At 44.4% G+C, this 18,388-nt stretch overlaps 1 pseudogene; it reads left to right on the forward strand.

Annotated features, from left to right (window-relative positions):
- The first annotated feature begins 12,691 nt into the window (after window positions 1–12,691).
- LOC123614970 (NADH dehydrogenase [ubiquinone] 1 alpha subcomplex subunit 3 pseudogene) lies at window positions 12,692–17,628 on the forward strand (annotated as a pseudogene).
- Window positions 17,629–18,388: the final 760 nt, after the last annotated feature.

Raw genomic sequence — 18,388 nt, forward strand, 5'->3', positions numbered from 1 at the left:
ATGCAGAGCCTGGGCCCAAGGTAATTTTTGATCAAGAAGGATTTGGAAACTACCAATTATAAAATATTCAGAGACATGTTTATGGGGTTCATTTTCACAAGTTAAAAATACCTCACAGTTTAAGCAGATCCACTAATTGCATGTCTTTTTTTAACACTGGCTTCCCACTAGGAGCTATGTAAAACCAAAGCTCTTCTAATCTAGGGAAGGTGTGAATTGGGAATAGAGCAAGATTAAACTGAAAAACTCCTGTTAGGTAGCACTTTGGAATGATACGAAGATAAGCTATTATAGAAGTAAAGCAGACCTAAGAGGAGAAATTAGCATGGATACTCATCCTAAATAGTATGTCAGTTATATGGCTTTTTTATTTTAAAATATTGGTACTTTCCAAATTCAAACTTTTATATAAATAAAATATACATTTCAAAGCACCATTAAGGGTTTGGTGATCCTGGGCATCACTGTATATATTGAGCTTTATTTTTTAAATCATCTGCAATTTATGTTCTAGGGCAGTCTACCCAGGCAATAGAAATAAAAGCAAAAACAAACCTAATTAAACTTACAAGCTTTTGCACAGCAAAGGAAACCATAAGCAAACAAAAAGGCAACCTACAGAATGGGAGAAAATATTTGCAAAAGATGAGACAGGGGCTTAATTTCCAGAATATATAAACAGCTCATACAACTTAATAAGAAAAAAATGAACAACCCAATCCAAAAAAGGGCAGAAGACCTAAACAAGCAATTCTCCAAGGAAGACATACAAATGGCCAATAGGCACTTGAAAATGTTCAATATCACTAATTATCAGGCAAATGCAAATCAAAACTACAATGAGGTATCACCTTACACCAGTCAGAATGGCCATCATTCAAAAGTCCACAGACAATAAATGCTGGAGAGGCTGTGGAGAAAATGGAGCCCTCCTACACTGTTTGTGGGAATGTAGTTTGGTGCAGCCTATAGAAAACAGTATGGAAATTAGTCAAAAGGTTAAAAATAGACTTACCATATGATCCAGCAATCCCACTCCTGGGCATATATCCAGAGGGAACCTTAAATCAAAAAGATACATACACCCCAATGTTCATAGCACTACAATAACCAAGACATGGAAACAATCTAAATATCCATCAACAGATGACTGGATAAAGAAGCTGGTATATTTATACAGTGGAATACGACTCAGCCATAAGAAATAATAAAATAATGCCATTTGCAACAACATGGATGGACCTAGAGATTGTCATTCTAAGTGAAGTAAGCCAGAAAGAGAAAGAAAAATACCATATGATATCACTTATGTGGAATCTAAAAAAAGACAAATGAACTTATTTACAAAACAGAAACAGACTCACAGACAGAAAACAAACTTATGGTTACCAGAGGGGGAAGGGGGTGGAAAGGGATAAATTGGGAGTTTGAGATTTACAGATACTAATATATATAAAACAGATGAACAGTTAAGTTCATACTGTATAGCACAGGGAACTATATTCAATATCTTGTAGTAACATGATGAAAAAGTATGAAAATGAATATATGTACATGTATGACTGAAGCATTATACTGTACACCAGAAATTGACACATTGTAAACTGACTATATATGTCAATAAAATATATGTATATATATATATGAAAAAAAAATTTTTAAATCATCTGCAATTTGACCATTTGGGAGGTTTGTTAAACAGTGAATTATGCCTCCATTCCCTCCCACAACACTGAATTGGTCTCTGAGGTGGGACCAGGAAATCAAATTTTTTACCAAACTGCAAAGATAACATATCTGCTAGTACTTGAGAATCACTATTCAAAGGGTTGTTCAGAATCAAAATAATGTATAGTTGTGGTGTGTTATCACCTGGTAAAAGCAGGTATTTATCACAGGAGGCCCACAGGCTTAGAAGTGTGAATAAGAAAAAACAGATTAATGGAATTTCCACCTGCTTTTGAAAAAGTGACTTTTGAAAGGTTAAGTACAATAATCAGATAAACTGACATTTAAGGAGAGGAAAATCTCTGGGAAGGTTCCTAGAAAGACCACTAGACATTAAAGACCTGTCTTCAATGCTGACACTGATTTATTGGCTATGTGACTTTGGGAAGTATGTGATTAACCTCTGAACCTTAGTTTTCTCAAGTATGAGTTATGAAAACAAGCCCTGTCTTAAATGATTTTGGTTAGAATATAGTGAAATATAGAGTCTAAAAATCTGTTAAGTGTCATGCAAATGTTTGAAATAACTACTCTTTTTTTCAGTAATCCTGAACAACCCTTCACAATTTAATTTTGCTTTAAATCAAAGAATGACCAGAATGCTTTCAAAGTTTTATAGATCCTTCCTCGTCTTGATATGCAGTGCTGAATCTTTAAGCGTTTAGAGCGTGAAATCTGCTGTTTATCAAATGTTGCTTGTCTTGACTTTTCATCATAAGAAATCTTTCATAATCCGCTATATAGACATTTTACTTTCCTTTCAAAAATGTGCAAAGCTCCATTTTTCTCCTACCATGGAGCAGAAGGAAGAAAAGGTTTAAAAAGTTCATTGACTACAACCTCAATGATAAAGTAAAGAAAGAAAGAAAGAAAAAGCCTCCATTTTTACCCCTAGACAGGCAGGGCTACTTTTGAGAAGAATCCTGCAAGAATTTCCACTAAAATTCCACTAGTTACTTTTCATACCCAATTTTCTTTCTCTCATGTTTGCCTCAGCGTATTTCACATTACTGCTATAATAGTGTTAGTCCAGTTTTTCAAGAATCTTAAGGTTATGAGAAACAGTTTGTATACCATATCATCTCATTTTAACCCTCCTCTGCCAATTTGCCCTAAAGATGAACAAGTCACCTCTTGTCCCTGGATTTAAAGCAAAGTACAAAGACAAATTTCATCTAATAATTCAAAAAACTTGCATCCAGAGCAAAGCCCAGCTTTGAAAAGGAGATATTTGTTTGAAAAAGGAAGATTGACCACAGGTTTTCCGGGGTCGGTGCAGTTTGACAGACTCCACTGGTGTGCCCCTGTGTTACGAAGTTGGCTTCACCTGTCCTCCCCGAGGGTCATTCCTCTTCCACCAACTGTTTGGGCTCTGTGGAGTGAGCTGTCAGCCTCTGGCACACCACCTTCTCAGCTAACCCGCTGTCTTCCTGTAGCCCTCCCAGAAAATAGTGGCAAAAAGCGGAGGCAGTATTGTGAAGGCATGAAAATTCATGAGTGTTCTCTGTCACAGGCTAAGTCACCTCCCTTCCCCCAGCTTCTAAGCCAACTGGAAGGTGCTCAGAGGCATTTCTGAAATCTACCAGCATGACGAAAGGAATAGGAAGTATTTCCATCCCTTTCCTAAGAAAGTCTGAGATCCTGTTTCAGAGTTGGCTTCTTAGAAAATGAGTTTCACAGGTTAGGGGGAAGGGTGTTTATAAGGACTTGAGTAACACGGAGTAAAACAGGTCTCACTGAAGGAAAAATGTTAGTATAAAATCAGCTGAAACCCACGCTACCAGAAAAGCACCGGTAGGTGGCAGGATTACACACGACATTCAGGTCTTTAGGGCTAGTCTGACCTGTCTTGGAAAAGAGTAACATCTGGAGCTGTCTGTTGCTGTTGTTAGCAGTGAGCTAACTTGAAGTGAGACTAAATGATTTTATGCCAGTGGGGTAGAATTGTTGTGGGGGGTCAAATGAAAACAGATGTGAGAATATGCCTTTGAAACTTTGAAGTACTAGACAAGAATAATACTGATTCTAGTTTTTTGTGGTGATTTTTTTCCTCCCGTGTTTGTTTTAGTATCTAAAGCTTTAGCTTACATAACTTCAATTTTTTTCAATAGCTATTTTTTAATATTGGCTTTTATTTTGATCATGACAACCTGAGGTCACAGGGGCGTCAGTGTGACTCTGATGTTAGTTAACCTCTTCAAACCTAATTTCCTCAACTTGAAAATACAGAAATTGACTTCCAGAGAACATGTGACAACTATACACAGTATTTTTTAAATAAATTCCTATAAACTGAGTGAGGCTGAATGACTTACTTAACTAGCATAAGTTCCAGTTGCTAGAAAGTATTTGCTTGTCTATATTCCCATATTCAGCGATATGAGTTCCTGCTACGTGTGTCAGGACAGCACGCTATTTGCTAGTCAGCAACACCTGGCACCTCCTTCCCAGCCGCCGGACAAAGGATGTTTGCAAAGCCCAGGAAAAGTCCTCAAAGCCATTCTATCAAGACTGAATTTTTCCCTGCTGCAGGAAATGAAAGGCATTCGACATAGGAGTGCACCAGCTCATAAAGCAGGATAAAAGGCCTTTGTTCTTCCAGCAATTAAATTCTAAGTTTGAAAAGAGGAAACCTTCCAGATTAAATGGAAATAACAGAAATCATCTTTCCATGTGCAGTGGATTCTGAAATTGGATTAACCGTCCATTCTAAAACAGGCTTCAGCTGTCTCCCTTCCAGAAGCAAATATAAATCAGCATTTTCAGGGCACATGGCGAACAGAACACCATCTTAACCTCTAACAGCCACGCCAAGGAGAGGACTTCCATTACAGTGAAAGGCAGGAGCCAAGGCTCAGAGCCTTTGCCCAAGAAACATCCCAGGTGAAGTGTTCTTTAAACTGGACTGGGAGAGAAGAAAGGTAAGGTGAAAGAATTATAAACGTGGAACCTCACATTTAGGCTTTGTCTGATTAATAACCTCAAACTAATTTGGATGCCAAACAGTTCAGTAAATAAGGAACGTGGGCCTAGTGTAAGACTACTGAAAGTGGTGGTTAATAGAGTGAAGCAGGGGAGCATGTATCACTTAAAGACAGACTTGTTTTAAGTCAACTTAAGACAAAATAGGTGGCCAAACACAGCTTATTCTTTGGACCTTAGGAGGTCCCGTTTACAACCCTCATCTGGTCCAACCTCTCATTTTAAACATTTGGAAACTAAGGCCAGAAGAATTGAAGTGACTAAGGCAAATTCTCTTTGTAAATAGCAGAGAGAAGACTGTGTTCTAGGTGAGGCATTTCAACACAACAGAGGGCACCACAGAGTGTGCAGGGCCCAGGATGCTGGGCGCATTACTAACATTTCAGAGGAGCCTCCGGAGGCAGATTGGCCAGGAGTGTGGACTCGGTGGCCAGAGGGCCTGAGTCTGAATCCCAGCTCTAACACGTAAAAACTGTGTGCCCTCGGGCAAGTTTCTTAACCTCTCTGTGCCTCAGCTCCCTTGTCTCTAAAGTGGGGGTAATAATAATACTAACTCCAAAGGGCTGTGGAGAAGGGAAAATGAGGTAGTAAGTGGAAAGAGCTTAGAATGGTGACTGGCCTATTAGTGTTTTCGCTCCTGTTTACACATGAGGAAACATACTTAGAGGTCAAGATCACACAGCTTTACTAGAGGTTGAAAATCTGGACGCTTGCACACACACACATGTGCACGTGCTCACACACACAGCTGGTGTGGAACTCCCTCTCAAATGCACTGACTTCAAGGCCTGACCTGAGCCTCACTTCTGTAATGACCAGGAAAGGAACAAAAGGAGGGACTGAAACAGAGGCCACAGCTTGGTGGCCGGTTGGATTTTTCTGCTTTTAAGGAGTAATGTAGGTGTCCAGAAAAGCAAGCCCAGGGATGACACAGCTCACAGGCATCAGTGTTTCTCAGACTTCAGCGTGCATTGGAACCAGCTGCAGGATGTGGGAAACCAGTGCCGGCATCACCCACAAGGTTTCTGATTCAGCGGGTCTGGGGTGGTGCCCGAGAATTTGCATTTCTAACAAGTCCCCAGGCGATGCTGAGGCTGATGGTCCAGGTACCACACTTGGAGAATCATGGAAATTTTTTTCTATCCTCAATGTAATCTCATGAGCTTGGCATTTTCTCCATTTTATAGTGGAGAAAACCAAGATCAGAGAACAGGCTGACTTACTAATATCACACCATTTGTAAGGAGTGGAGCTGGGTCTTGATTCAAGTTGGTGTGACTCTGAAGCCTGTGCTGTTTCTACCCCCCAGTGTAGCATGAGGCGTGAGCATTTATTCTCTGCCAGGCACAGGGCAATAAGGATGGTTAGGGTCTGTCGTGGGCTGGAGTGTGTGGGTGGACAAGATGTGAGGGAGAAGGGAAGGGAAGGCCCTCCTGCTGGTTCCTACCATCTCCTCTCCTAGTTCACCAACTGCCTGGCCTCCCCTGCAGTCACAGCCACTAAGTCTGACAGGTCACATTCCTGACACCTCCTTCACTGGCTCCCCACTTCCTGCTGCCTGCAAGGCCCCATCTGCCTCCACAGGCTCACTGCCCCCAAAGCTTCAGTGGCCCCAAGTTCTTATTCACACCCAAAACTACCATGCTGTCTCCAGCTTGCTGTGCTGTGTTCAGCTTTCCCCCTGACTGGGATGCCTATCTACCAGCTTCTTTTCCTGGAACACCCCTCCCTGTTCTTGCAGACTCTGCAGCCCTGACCAGCCATCCCCCAGTCCCACCAGTGAGGGTGGTATGCTCCTCCTACACCTTCTGGAGATTACCTGGCTTACCTCTTTCATGACACTTGCTACAATTATATAATTATATATTTATTAATCTATTTCTCCTTCTACACTAAATTTCTAGTCTAAGCCAACTTTTATCTCTAAGTCCTCAGGAGCTATTACAATATCTGATAAAAAGTGGAGCCATGGCCCCAAAACTTGTCTGCACATCAGGATCACCTAGAGATCTTCTACAAATTTCAATGTCCAGGCCAGACTCCAGACCAATTAAGTCACAATCTCTGAAGGTGGAATAAGGCATCAGTATTTTTTTTTTTTCAAATCTCCCTAGGTGATCGCAATGTGCAGACAAGCTTAGGAAGCACCGAAGTAGAGTTTCAGGATGCAGAATGGGTGGATGCATGGTTGGATGAATGGATAATCAGACTGAAGTTGAACAGAAGAGTATCAAGCAGAGAGAGGAAGGGGATTTTCAATAAAAAGTAACACCATAAGCAAAAACTCAGGAATTTGAATTTTATGCCATAGGTAGATGGAAACCATTGGAAGATTATTAGTGGAAGGGTGAAATAAATAAATACATTTTTAGAAGGCCAATCCACAACTGTGAGATCTTATTGGCATGGGGAGAGGCTGGAGCAAAAAAAAAAAAGTGATTTTTCTGCTCACCCTCCTACTAGGGACTGGCCTCCAGGAGGCTGCTGAACTTTCTAGAGAGGCAGCCCAAGTGAAGCTTGATTGTGGGAACCCTTGAGGCTATTGGGGTGGAGGTGGGGATTTGTCATCTACACTGCTGTTAAACTAGGACTCAAATCCAAGTTTTTCTGCCTCTGAATCAATAACTGTCCATACTTCAAATGATCAGCTCCTCCAGGTGGTTTCTGACTCCATATCCTGCTGTGAAAAAACCTGACATGCTCAAACACAAAAGCAAGCAGACGGTAATTCATCAATGTCCACAAACAATCAAAGCTGAAACTGCCAGTTAAATAATTAGCTCTGGGGATCAAACTGCAAAGAGAAGCAGTGGTGAAGCCACCAATTATACCTTCCAGTTTTATGTTTTAATTAATACATCAGTCAGTTAATTAATCCATCAGTCAGCTCTCTCAGACTCGTGATTATCCTCTGCTTTGGATTTCCCTGGGTCCCCCAGGAGGCTGCTCACCCTGCTACCACCCCATTTTACCTGAAACTAGGTTGTCCTCTGGCCAATGTCTTTGCTTCTCCCCACCCCCAGACTAGTGATGGAATGGGGAAGAGGGTGGGGAGGAAGGTGTGGACTTAGTTGGAGGATTCCACACACTTGGTTTTTTGCTTTCCCAGCCACGTGTAGAGAAGGTCCCACCCATCCGCCTGGGAGGGCTAATCAGATCCCAAGCACCTGGTCTGTTTTTGTCTTTTTTTCACCTTCTGTCTTCATCTCATAATTTTTCTCTCTCCCTCCTCCTTTTCTGTTTATTACTTTTTCTCCACCTTTTCCTTTTCCCCTGCAACCATTCTCTTACGCTTATGACCACTTCTCTACCGTTTGTCTGCCTGTTAGCTTCCTACCTCAGGACAACCATACTCAGATTTTACCCTGGGCAAGAGCACCTAGTCCAGGAGGAAGGTGAGGACTGAGCTTGCCAAGCTCAGTACCTGCAGAATTACAGCCGCCAGAAGTGGATGTCTCTTCTGATAGACACAAAGTGCTGGATGAGCTGGCTACCCTGTTCTTTGTATTTTTCCCTCTTTACTGTGTCTCTCTCCTCTGTTCTGGAGCAATGCAGTGGGGTGGACAAAGCACGGGCTCTGCAGTCACCTCTGTTCAAATTCTGACTCTGCCATTTACTGGTTCTGTAACCTTGACCCTGCTATTTGACCTCTCTGAGCTTCAGTTTCCTCATCTGTGCCCACCTCCTTGGTTGGTAGCTCTAAATGCCTAGAAAGGAATTTAGCGTAGTGAACACAGAACAGTCTTCAATGCTGACTCAGCCAATTACCAGCCATGTGACCTCACTGCCTAACCTGCCTAAGCCCCAACTTCCTAACCTCTTCAATGGGTAATAACAGGACCAAGCTTGTAGGGTTGTGAAGATAAATGAGGTAACTCAGGGAAAGAACTTAGCATCTGGACATACAGTAAGCTGCAGGAATTGCAAACTGCATGCTCTGGTTGTTGTTATATATTATTTGCATAGTACCTAGCACATGGTAGGTGCTTGTCTCAGCCAGCCTCTAAGATGGCGCCCAGAGAGCCTCACCTTCTGGAATTCATACCCTCGTGTAGTTTCCTCCCACACTGAATCACAGCTAGTTTGTGAGAATATGGTGCAAGTGACAGTGTGTGATTTCCAAGGCCAAGTCGTAAAAGCCATCTGAGCTTCCACTTCAGCTTCTTAAATCACTTGCCCTGGGGGAGTGAGTCTCCATGCCATGAGATCAGGCAGGCACCTCGGAGAGACCCCCATAGAGAGGTGCTGAGGCCTCCTGCCAACAGCCAGCACAAACTTGCCAGCCATGTGAGTGCACCACCTCAGAAGTGAGTCCTTGAGAGGACTGCAGGCCGGGCTGACATTTCTTGGCAAGCTCGTAGGTGACCTGGAGCCAGAACAGCCCAGCCAAACCAAATTCCTGGTCTACAGAAAATAGGTATTGTTGTTTTAAACCACTTGTTTGTTATGCAGCAGCAATTATGTAATATGGTGCTTTAAAAAAATTAAAAAATAAAAATGAAAAAAAAGCGTAGTCTCCTCTCCTAACAGAAACAACAGATTGGCATTGCCATCTGCAAATCCATGCAGTCTAGTATGTGACCAGCAGGGGCGCCATTGGACCACTTTCTTGTCTGACTACGTGGGCGTTTTTTCTCCCTCAAGCAGTAGGCACACCAGAGGAAATGCCAGACCTCCTAGGAAACAGGTTGGCCACCTCAGGCCTTTACTCCTCGTGGGCAGAGCTGATGGTGGTCCCTGGGTAACAGCCAACCCCAAGAATCAGCTCAGAGCAGGCCCCTTGCCCTTGCCCCCAGAGAAGGGCTCAGAATCCTGCTTCACAACTTTAAAGCAAGTTCTGGGCAGGCCTGAATTTACCTCCCCAGTGGCCAGAGAAGCTCCTGTTCTTAGGCTTGAGTGCAGACCCTGATCAAGGATGCTGTGGCCGTGAGGCATCATTTGGGGAGGGGTTTCCAAGTGACTCATTTGCAAGAAGAAAGGGCCCTAGTGACAGGTCTTGCTCCCTTTGCTGTGCTGGTGCACCCCAGCCCCACCCCACCCCCGGCCCTGCCAGTGAGCACCCTTGTGGTTGCCTTACGGTCAGCCTTTTGAGAGAGTCCTGCTGCAGGAGGGCAGTTGACACCGCCCTACTCGGGCCTGAGGCTTTGAGGCCCCTCATCACATACTTGCAGACCCAGGCCCAGCCCCAAGGAATGAGGGACTGCCATCTGGGTCTGCCCCAGCTGTAGAAGAGCTGGGAAATCAGGAACCAGACAGCCAGCCAGCCTGAGAGAAGGCCACCCAGCAAGCTGGCTTCAGCTGGGGTCAGAGTGCAGGGCCCTATTCCTGCTGGGGTGGGAGAGGTGAGGGAGACAGCTGAGCACAACTTCCTGCTCTCCTCTGTCCTCCAGAAAGAACAGAGAGCCCAGATGGCCCTCATCTTCTCTGAGGCTGAGACCCAGGGCCTCAAAGCCCTGCCGGGTGCTTCTGCTATGTCTTCCTGGCCCTGGAGAGGCAGAGCTTTGTTGGGAGAGTAGAAAGGGGTAGAACACATCTGCATGCTTCACCTCATTCCTCGTTGGTGTATAGGGTCAAGGTGGGAGGTCATCCAAAGGGGTGAGAGGGTGAAGATGAATGCACCAGGAGTTGGCTGATCCCTGGCACCTGCTCCCCTTGCCCTTGGAACTGGATAGGAGGCAGGATCACCATCCAGTGGGCTTGTGGAAATGTAGGGAAGGCATGTTTTTTCTTCTGAGGCAGTGTGCTTAAGCGTTTACAAATTGAACTACATACATATAAGCAATATTATACATTGCTTTTTATTTCTGCTTTTTATTTTGGGGTGTTATTTTTAATTCTTTGAAATTATACACATAGTAGGCTTTAATAATTATTTCAACACTGTAAAGGGGCACGTCGTGGTTAATTTTATGTGTCAACTTGACAGGGCTAAGGGATGCCCGGATAGCTGGTAAAGCACCAGTTCAGGTTGTGTCTGTGAGGGTGTTTTTCGAAGAGATTAGCATGTGAAATCAGTAGATTGAGTAAAGAAGATCCACCCTCACCAGTGTAGGCAGGCATCATCCAATCCCAACGGGGCTGGAATAGAATTTTAAAAGGCCAAGGAAGGGTGATTCCCTCTCTCTCTTCTTGAGCTGGCACATCCATCCTCTCCTGTCCTCAGACATCCGAGCTCCTGATTCTCCGGCCTTCAGACTTGGACTGAATTGTACCACCAGCTGCCCTGGTTCTCCAGCTTGCAGACAGCATACCTCAGCCTCCATAATCATGTGAGCCAATTCCCATAATAAAGCTCCTTTTGTATATCTATAAATATCCTATTGGTTCTGTTTCTCTGGAGAACCTTGGCTAATAGAGGACATTAAAATAGTTATGATAAAATAGAGGCATTGGGTCTGATTGTGTAGAGAAGCACTGCTGCAGAGGGACCGATTATTGGCTCCACTCATCCCTTAACAGTTCAGTTCTCTCTTAGGCACTGACTTCTTAGGCTCCAAAATGATGCCATCAGTTAGCCTTGTGTACCTCTCATTGGAAAAGGTGGAGAGAGTACTTTAACCATCAGTTAGATACACATTTTGAGCCTATCCTTGTGTCAGCCACGTTGTCAGGACGCTGATAGCGATCCCTTATTAGGTGTCTGCTAGGTTTAGGTACCTTCATTCTGCACGTGAAATAACTACAGCTCAGAGAGGAGAAATGACTTGCTCCAGGACACTCCGCCAGTAATGGAAGAGCTCATCCTGTTTGACTCTGAAGGCCGTGTTTATCATACCATAACCTGGTGCTTCTAAGAACAAACTTGTACTTGACAGGTGCTATGGGCTGCATGTTTGTATCCCTCCAAAATTCATGTGTGAAACCTAACCCCCAGTATGACAGCAGGAGGAGGTGGGGCCTTTGGGATGAACGTAGATCATGAGGATAGAGACAACATGAATGGGATCCGTGCCCTTGCAAAAGAGCCCCCAGAGAGCTGCCTTGCCTCTTCCGCCTTGTGAGGACGCAGCAAGAAGACAGCCATCTGTAAGCCAGAAGCAGGTTCTTACCAGACACCAGACCTGCTGGTTCCTTGATCTTGGACATTCCAGCTTCTAGAACTGTGAGAAATAAATGGTTATTGTTTAAGCCACACATTCTATTTTGTCATAGCAGCCCAAATGGACTGAGACATCAGGTTCCCACTTGTTTGGAGAAGCCCCCAGTTGATAGCAAGCCTGGAGAGTAACTTTTCCTCTCCAGATATGCCGTGTTGTTATTGCAGAAGAGCATATGTTTTAGTATTTGATGGAGTTAATCATGTTCATTCCTTTTGTTTTCAGAATTTTCCTGTCCATAGCACACACTCGATAAATACTTTCCATAAACGAATGCTTCAAGGGCCTTATGGTCGTGATGGCGTGGTAAAACTGAACAGATAAAAAGAAATGGTACCATACGAATATATTTATTCAAAAAATAATGATTGAGTACCTGCTACGTGTAAACACTGTACTAAGTGCTGTGGAGGATTCTAAAGTAAGTAACAGATACCCTCCTCAGGTACCACATGCAAGGTACTTTATAAGAAAACCCTTGTCTTCATCTCCTCTTTCAAGGCACACAGAATGAAGTGGAGACCTGGTCGACCAGCTGGATGCAGTGTACAGAAACCAAAGCTTAAACAATTCAGGCAGAAATGCACAGCAGTGTGCAAAATGGGGAGCACTCTCAAGCATGGAGAAGTAGGGGTGGTCCCTTCTGACACAGGGAGGAAAGTGGGGAGCTGTGGAAATCAGAGTAGTAGGCTTTGAAGAGAAGCTGGACACATAGGTTTTTAGAAAAATGACCCAAAAAGGAACTCCTGGGATTGTCCATGTGAGGTCGCTGAATGCCTCCATTGCCAGGACACTCACCTTTCCAATCCCTAGTTCTCCTCAGGGTGCTCTTACCTGGAGTAGGTGAGAGCAAAGAGAATCAGCGGAGGCTCTACCAGCCCACGATGGAGATGATCCTCAAAGAAAAATGCTTAGAAAACCACATGGCCCCTCTACGTGAACGGTCTGTCCGAATCATCTGCCTCCTTGCAAAGAAACAAGCTCCTCCCACTGGATCCACATAACTTCACGGCCTTCTGCGCGGTCAGGAAATTGATTTTCTGTTCTCTCTTGACTCCCTCTGGATGGTAGAACTCAGTTATCAAGCTTTACTTCCTGGTCTCCTGGTAACCCTATTTGGTGAAATTAGAATTAGGAATTTAATTCAATGTAGTGCAAAGCCCAATGAGATTAGCTTTATGGTTTCAAGACCTCTGCTAGGAAACAGAATCCCGAGTTCCCTATTCCTCTTCCAAAAACTGACAGATGACTGAAAGGGGAGGGGGCCATCAGCTGGAGGGGGTCGGTGTGGCTCTCCTGGGTTCTGGGCCCCACTGCACCCTGAACTGCTGTGCCTCTGAACCCTTCCAGGGCTAAGTATCCACTAACCTACTCTGTGAAGCTTGGTGGGCACCTATCTTTAAAAAAAAAATAAAGTGACTGTTAGATTTCTTTTCCACGCTGTGTAAAAATAAGGTAGCAAACTGAGCCAAGACACAAACAGCTGACATGCTTCAGGCACTCCCAAGTGAGATGCCGTTTACATGTGGCATTTACTGTAATCCTCACCTGCCGGCTTCATGGGCCCATGTGGTTTGCAGGGCCCCAGTCTCAGGAGGGCCCCACACTTGGTTTACTGTTCTCCTGTTGCTGTCATCTCGAGAGTCTTAATAACTTTTGAGCAAGGGATTTTCTATTTGCACTGCACCCTGCAAATTACATAGCCAGTTCTCCCCTTACCATAACTCTGTTGCTTGGTAGGTATTGTTGATCCCATTTTTAAAAATGAAAAGTTAATGTTCAGAGTGTGCTCAGTAACACACTTAAGATCATACAGATGGAAAATGACGGAGCTGGATTTGAAGCCATGTCCCTGCTACCAACCCCACATCCATGCTCTGCTGACTCAGTGGTGCTGCCCTCCTGGACTGGTTGTCTAATTCAAGTCAGCCCGTCTCTCTGCATTAGGATATTAATTCCGCACACTGCAGGTTACAGTGCATTAGCAGCTGAGTGTTTCCCCTTAATCATCGAGATAATTACTTTAGAACTCTAAATAGTTCTGCACGCGTGGTATTTATTTTCTGACAAAACATTTTCCAGCAAAATGTGACAAATTTTGTTTTTGAAACCTAGGTAATCTTTTTATCCTCATACACTTTTAAAATGGCCTTATAGATGTCGACATGAAGAACATTTGCTCTATAACAAAATTACACTCCTTTCCAAGATGTAGTGATTTAATAATTAAAACGATATCCATGAAATATAAATACAAGGTATTCATAAATATATTAAATTGGATTGTGGCTGCTAAGAGCCAATTATCATGTAAGATATCTCTGATGGTTGAAATAATCAGAGAGCAGAATATTAATTCTGACATTCTCTATAGGCCATGGTTATAAATTGCTAGAATGGTCTAATAGGTTATAGAGTTTTATTGAGATCTGAGATGGCCCTTAAAATATTCATTGTGTGTTAGACATTAGTTGCCTTGATTGATTTTAGTTATAATTCCATTATTTGTTTACAAGATGGGACAAGGAGGGGTGCTGTAGAACTGAGACGAAATCTATTCTACTTATGAAATAATAAGAGTAACTAGATGGTGGCACTGTGATTAAAACGTTCAGACAACCTAGATTTCAGTCTCACTTTCACCACTTTCTAGCTGTGTGACCTTGAGCAATTTACCTAACTTCTCAGATGTCCTCATCGACAGAAAAGAGTTGTGGTGAGGAATGAATTAGATAATGCATTAAGCACAGAGCATGGAGCCTGGCATTCAGCAGGCAAAAAGTATTATTTCTTTTAACTTCTGCTGCCACAAAGGGGAACTTGAAGGGTTTGGAAATATATCATTTTCCTACTGTTGTGGGACGCAGCAGGGTGGCCAGTTGGTAACATGGTGACATGCAGGTTGGTAAAAGAATTTACCAGAGATAAAGTATGGGAACAGAAAGGTGTTTATTAGGGGTACACTGCCATTGACAACAGTGGGCCACATGGGTGAGGGGTGCCTGCATGAACACTGAGGGCCGGTTGTTGGGGTCTTTTATAAGGTAGGGTCACAAGGCGCCTGATCGGCTTCTGTGCAAGTCTCTGCTTGGTTGTAGGTGAGGTAGGAGGCTTAGGGTCCCTGAAGGGCAGTGGGGTTTGACTCTAATAAGGTGTGGCTGAAACAGGCCAGACTGGGCTATTGTGAGATTAGGCATTACCTAGGGCTGTTGGTTTGCTAGGGGAAACATGCCCAGTAAAGAATGTACTTGATTTGTTGAGGGATCACAGGCAGACATCTGAGAGCCCAGAAATGGGGGTCACTGGGACTTAGAAGGATGTCAGTTGGCGCAACACCTAACTCAGTTTTTAGGCATCAGCTGCAGCTTCAAGGGCAGTAACAATTTCTTCAGCAACAACTTTAAAAATTATTGGGATATCTCAGGGGTGTGCTGGTAAAGTAAATGTTTAACTACCAGCTTTGCATGGGAAGGGGAGTCAGGGAGCCCTGATTTGTAGTATTTCCTGATTTCCATGGTGTAGGTACTCCCACCATGACTGATTTCAAGCTACCAAAATGATGCTGCTGAACACGGGACTGGGAAGAGATACGCATACTCACCTCTCAAGAGCCAGTGTGACCTGGTTCCATGTGCCATTGGGAGACCACGGGTTCTAGTTCTGACTCTGCAGCTCTCTAACTGTGTGGCCCTGGGCAGTTCCCACCTCCCCTGGGCCTTGGCTTCTTCATCTGTACAATGGAGTTAGTACTACCTATCTGGTATGCTTCATAGGGTTGATGTGATAGTGAAATAAATAGAAGACAAGAAAAAACTCCTGAGCCTGTGGAAAAATGGAAATTAAATTGGCAGCAGTGTTGACTCAGACTCCTGTAGTTACAGAAGGACCTTTGTCTGCTTTTAAAGTCCCAAAACATGCAATTCCTTTGTCTCTTGATCTGCTGGCTGGGCCCTGGAACTCCTGGCTTATTTACCCTAATCTTTTTCTTATTATTATTCTCTTTGACCCTTTAGCTCACAATTAACATAATAAAGCAAGTTAGTTAGGCTCTTTCAAGCCCTTGGGAACAAAGATTTGCTGCCATTTCTTGAGGCCTAAAGTTATCTGAGAGGGAACTTGAGAAACAGTCAAAGCTGGGCCCCACCCACCCCTGGAGCACAGGAACAAGGGTTCCCTGTCCTTCATGCCCAGTGACGGTCCTGGTGACCTGGTTACCTTGTTTTCCCCTCAGAAGTGGGTGCCCTTAGTTCCCGACTCTAGTCCCCCTGACAAAATTCTTTCTCTGTTTTATTATCTACTCTTGACTGCCCCCACTGTGGCCGCTTCTGCTTCAGTAATGTTGAAAGACAGGGAGTGTCATGGTAGGAGTGTGAGTCAGACCACCAGGTTCAGATCTCAGTGCTGCTGGGGACTCACGGTGAGCTGGTTGGGCAACATTTCTGGGCTTCACTCTCTTCATCTGTAGAATGGGGATCAGGATGCCTATCGCGTAGGGTTGGTATGGAGACAGGAAGGACGGGGGCAGGACACAGCTATTAAAGGGATGACACAGTAATTAGCACTAAGACAGCAGAAAGGTCAACTCCCAATAGACCCTGAGGCCCAAGGTGGCAGAAGAGTTGATCTCCAGTGGACCTTGAGCTTCATTATACACGTTGTAATGTACTATCGTGGTGACTGACTCACCCACAAGTGCCATGACAGTTCTAACCTAACCATGAAAGGACAAAGAGAGGCTGGGTCCAATTCCTGGGAATCCTTGCCCCTTCCCCAAAGCAGTTGGAATAATCCTCTCACTTGTTAGCATATAAAAACTTGCAACCCCGTGCCTCACCACCTCACCGTGGCTCCCTCTCTCTTGCCTTCCTAGATGGCCTGCACTCTGTCTATGGAGTGTACATCTCTCTAAATAAATCTACTTCTGTTCTACTATGGCTCACTCTTAAATTCTTTCCTGCACGAAGCCAAGGATCTTCACTTGGTGGGGCATGTCCCAAGGACTCAACCAAGACCTGGGACACAACCATCCTCTGGTACCCCCACGTTTTTCTGTAATAGTATGCCATTAAAAGAGTCAGCACAGGTGAAGTGCTTAGAAGAGTGTCTGGCACATTGGTCCTTGCTGACAGATGTCCACCATCTATCTGTGGTCTCCCCATCAAGCCTGGGTTCTGCTTATGTCTCTGTGTCACTGTCCAGTGTAGCCTTTCTCCTGGATGGAGAGTTCTCACAGGTCTTCCCCCTTGTCTGCCTAAACGTGTCTACCTTTGGCTACTAAACATGGCCACAAGACACAAAACGGGGCACATATCAAATTTACCACTGGATGAGTGGAAATTAAACTTTATGTAGTTTTTATATGTTGTAATAATTCTTTAAGTAAATCTTGCATAGAAATAAATAAGGAAGGAAGGAAGGAAGGAAGGAAGGAAGGAAGGAAGGAAGGAAGGAAGGAAGGAAGAAAGGAAGAAAGGAAGAAAGAGACAGCAGAGCCTCGCGTGCAGGGACCACAACTCCCAGAGGGCTCTGCGCCCTTGCCGCTGCCGTCACCGCCGCCGCCGAGACTAAGGTGGCCGCGAGAATTATTGCCTTCCTCAAGAATGCCTGGGCCAAGGAACCGGTGCTGGTGGCATCCTTCACCATCGGGGGCCTCGCTATAATTCTGCCCACACTCAGCCCGTCACCAAGTATGTGGTCATGATCAACCAGGCCACACCCAAAACTACCAGTGTCCCTCCAAGACAACGGGAACACGTCTGATGTGCCCAGCCACCCCCAGGGCCCCCAAGGCCCAAGCTTGGAGTGGCTGAAGAAACTGTGAGCACCTCCTTGGACAGGGAGAGTCCTCCCTCCCTGGTGGCCCCCAATAAAAATGGAAAACCAAAAAAAGGGGGTGGGGGCGGGGAGCCTACTGTCACCTGAGGAGGGCTGTGGCTGTGCAGACACCCTGAGTCTCTTGGCTTCTCTCCTTTCCAGCAAGCCATCCCTTCTGAACATCTAAGAGGAGGTTACGTCAGCCACAGGCCTATCCAAGAAGATGCATTCCACATCTGGGTAAAGGTAGGTTCTGAGGATTATAATCAGAGGAAAACACAAGGAAGTTTGGTTACTTTTTCATCAGTGGGTATTTTAGAGGTTTATCCTTCACTCCTTGATTTGAAAATTGTCTTCAGAGGCTGTGCTGGTTGTCAACCTTTTTCCTGCCCCAACACCCCTGAGTGACCCACTCCTAACAGTAACAACCTCTGAGGCTGCCTGTGAACCTCAGGCTGGGGTATAATAATCTCCAACGGCATGGTGAGCTTGATAAGAAACAGTCCGCTTTTTCAATTTTCCTCAGAGGGGAAGCATTTAAGAGTGTGTTTCTAAGGTTCAGCTGCTCATCTAATAACAGTAATAATTACCTCAATGTTCTTCAATAGGGGATTAGTTAAACAAATTATGGTACACCCATGGTACATGATGCAGCCATTAAGTTAAATGAAGTAGAACAATACACTGTATTTCATTAATGGTTACAGGGCGCTAAAACTGTACTATGTGGGTGGCTTTGGGAGTGTACAACTTGGGGGTGGGGGTTA

Source organism: Camelus bactrianus, chromosome 15, assembly GCF_048773025.1.
Source record: "Camelus bactrianus isolate YW-2024 breed Bactrian camel chromosome 15, ASM4877302v1, whole genome shotgun sequence".
NCBI lineage: Eukaryota > Metazoa > Chordata > Mammalia > Artiodactyla > Camelidae > Camelus > Camelus bactrianus.